General features: G+C 45.2%; 1 pseudogene; it reads right to left on the bottom strand.

Annotated features, from left to right (window-relative positions):
- Nucleotides 1–2,552: 2,552 nt before the first annotated feature.
- LOC136313577 (ATP synthase subunit d, mitochondrial pseudogene) lies at nucleotides 2,553–3,037 on the bottom strand (annotated as a pseudogene).
- Between the last annotated feature and the right edge of the window lie 576 nt (nucleotides 3,038–3,613).

Below are 3,613 nucleotides of genomic sequence, written 5' to 3'. Positions count from 1 at the left end.
CCCTAGAGACCCCAGGGAAGATAAGAGGTGACTGTAGCAAGTTCTGTACCTTGGCTGCCTAGGTCATAATTGTTGAGAAGCACGGAGGGGTGGGCTCAAGCCCCAGGCATGTGCAGCTTCGGGTTCCCCGGCTATCAACCAGGGACAGCGATAGCATCTGCTTCAGAGGGCTGTGCTGAGAATTAAATAAGATGAGGCATTTGGCACAGCCTGACCCTTATTTTGCTTTCAACAAAGGTTGGTGAAAAATTGTTATTCTTGCTAAGCAGGAGGTTGCAGGCATGGTTGTTAAGGCAGCTGAGAGGGGACATAAAGCAGTAAGCTTTTACGACAGGCTAAGTCTTCGAATGGAGCGTGGCCAAGTAAGTACCTGAGCTGGAAGGACATTTAATCCTTCTTCTTGTCTAAATCTCTCCATTCGCAGATGAGTAAAATGAGGCCAGCATGAAGAGGCGGCTTATGTAAGGTCACCCTGATCTTCATGGTAGGACCAGGGACTTAAACTTGAATCGCTTTGCTTTTCTATCTTAAGCCTTTTTCCCCAGAGCCTCCTATGGAGATATCTCCATTGATTTTCTCACCTCAAGGGTTATGATGACCCTCAGACCTCTTAATATCCCTGTGAGGAATATTTAAGGTAATACTATACATAAATCATGCCAAATTCATTCTTGAAAGGGCAAGAACAATTGTTGAATTTGCACTGATTTGGTAACATACCCAGAGTCAAGCCCGCCCTAGAAGGCGGAAGGGAGGAGGCAGGATGAATTAGGGATACCGCCTTTCCTGACCTGCAAGTTTATATTCTCTCGTCTGGATCCCATGCCTTCAACCACTTCTTCGCTGAAATTAAGAACTGTGGCTTCAAAGGGACCCCCTTGCTTCACACACAATTCCGTCCTTGCTCCAAGACACCCTCTCTTACAGTGTGTGCTGTTAAAAAACGCCAAGGGACAAGAAAGAGTCTGAAATGTTTCATCTGGAAGAGCAAACTCACACACAGATAAACAAAGGGACAATTAGTTTTTGTTTGGGCTGAGCCAGCAGGATGTTTGTCATGTAAGTGGAAGTCTGTAGAATTTAATAGGATTATTGTAGGGTGAGAAAGTCTATTTGGAGAGGACGAAGAAAAAAAAATGAGAGGATCAAAACATGCCTATGCATATATTTATGGACTAAAGAAAAGAAATCTAACCTAAAAGTTACTCACCCCTTAGTTGAAATAACATCACCACCACGAATGGCGATTGTAATGTTAATAAACTCCCATTAACTCTGCACCAGATCTTGTGTTAAGCAGGGCACATTCGTGATCTCATTTAATCCTTGCCTGGCTACAAGGCACACGTTATTATGTCTGCTTTGGTGGTTTAAGTACCAGGGACAAGAGGGGCTGAATAATTTATGCAAAGCTACCAACGAGGTAAATGGTGGAGGTGGAATTTGAACTGTATTCCAAGTCCTCTTCCTCCTTTCTGCCTCCTATGAAATGCCGTGGGAGCACCACTGACATCTAAGGAGTGATGTCGCCAATCTGAACATCTGAGAGGACAAAGATGTTAAATCCAAGTCTGGATTAATTCAGGGTCCAAGATCAAACAAGACGGGTGAGAAGGCGGAGCATGCTGACCCACTGTAACTGCAGGAAATAGGTTTGCTGGTGCCTTAAAAGTTGCGATTAATGCCTTCAGAAGCATGGCTTCCCTCTTCTAGCTAGCATCTAGAGGGGGCGCATTTCCTCATTCTTTCTCCATTTGCCCAGCAAGGGTTGGCCCTTCACATGGACTTGCTGATTTACTGATGGGCTGATTGATTGATTAATTGATATATTTGCGGCTCTATGGTTTGGGGCTTCCAGCGCTAGCTGGGAATTGATTTTAATCTTCACAGGTTAAAAATAAAAGCTATCAAATCCCTTACAGGAGATGGTGATGAGACACAATCTTATTAAAGAGAAACTGACAATTTATCATCTCCCAGCAGTGAGAGGCCCAGGTTTTTTTGTGTATTCTTGCCAGGATCTCGGTGTCTTGTTCAATATCTAATTTACTTGGAGTTTGACTGAGGGAGTAGCATCCTCTGCAATTCTTGCCTCCAGATTTCAGAGTAGTTAAGCAGCAAAAACTGTTCACAAGGAGGGACTTGGTGGCTATATGTGTTAGTCCATACCAGAGGCCACATGCCTGTTTTCTCTGGTTCCCTTGTGCATGGATGGTAGTGTTCTTCTTTTTTTTTAATTTTAATTATTTATTTATTTATTCATTTTACAGAGGAGAGGGAGAGACAGAGAGAGGAGAGACAGAGAGAAAGAAGGGGGGAGGAGCTGGAAGCATCAACTCCCATATGTGCCTTGACCAGGCAAGCCCAGGGTTTTGAACCGGCGACCTCAGCATTTCCAGGTCGACGCTTTATCCACTGTGCTACCACAGGTCAGGCCGGTAGTGTTCTTCTGAACCTAATTTCTTATCGTATTTGTTTTGTAGTATTATAATTATTTTTCATGTCCAGAGTTTATAAGACAAGGGCCATAACACTCTCCCCTACTCAGTTTATTAATTTTTAGTTGACTGGTGAGGCCAGAGGGGATTCTTTTCCTTGTGGAATTTGGCTTCTGGGAAGATGGCATTCAGATCCTCAGTGGTCACCTGGTCCAAGGGGATTATGGTCTTCATCTTCTCCACCTCTTTCTCGTGTTTCTTGATCCTGGTTCTTGAGAGAGACAGCAACGCAGCATGACTTCTCACGTCTTCTTTTTCTTCAGCGTCCATGAGGGCGCTGTATTTACCCTCCGGCCCTGCAGCCTCCAGGACATTCAACTTCATCCCAGAGGAATCTACCAGGCCGGGCTTCGCTACATTGCCTTTGTCATAAGCCCAGTCAGTAGCAGGTGGGTGGCTTCTCAGGTAGAGTAGCCAACCTGGGGGTGAGGGTCTCATTCAGGATTTCAGGGAGTGAGCAACAGCTTTCTGGTTTGGGGGTGTGAGCTCCCCAAAGCTACCCAGTCAATATCTTGTAAAGCAAGTTTGTACCCAGCCATCTTGAGATGCTTCAGCAATAAGTAACGGCTGATCCTATTTGTTTCTGTTTTTCTGACCAAACATGACTTTGTTTTTGTGTTGTTACCTTGACTTAAATTTTTTTTTCTTTCCCCTCTGCTAAACACTGAAGTGTTGTTTAGCAAAATTCACTTATTTAATGCATTTCACAAGCTAATTAAACCTTCTAACATAAATTGGACCCTCTGGCTATTGGAGATGCTCACCCCATCTGGCTTGGTCAGGAGTTTGTCTTGTTCAGCATTCATCACGTGAGAGCTGGGTCTCCAGGAAGAAGGCTACTCGGCTTGGAGGTGGGCTCATGGGATTGGCTGGGCCCATCCTGCTCCCTGCTATTGGGGTGTGGTGATTGGCTCTGAAAATGAAGGTGGGCACAAAGGATTGGCTGGGTCCATCTCACTCCCCATCACCAGGTCGCAGTGATTGGTTCCATGCAAGGGGTGGGGGCATAGGATTCAAGCATTGGCTTATCAGAATCACCCTTGATGGTGACACATGGGCTCTGAGAAAGGCCTCATATGCCCCAGGTCTGTTAATCTGGGAGGGTATGTGCAAGC

Source organism: Saccopteryx bilineata, chromosome 9, assembly GCF_036850765.1.
Source record: "Saccopteryx bilineata isolate mSacBil1 chromosome 9, mSacBil1_pri_phased_curated, whole genome shotgun sequence".
In the NCBI taxonomy this organism is placed as follows: domain Eukaryota; kingdom Metazoa; phylum Chordata; class Mammalia; order Chiroptera; family Emballonuridae; genus Saccopteryx; species Saccopteryx bilineata.
This window is presented reverse-complemented; position numbering and strand designations above follow the sequence as displayed.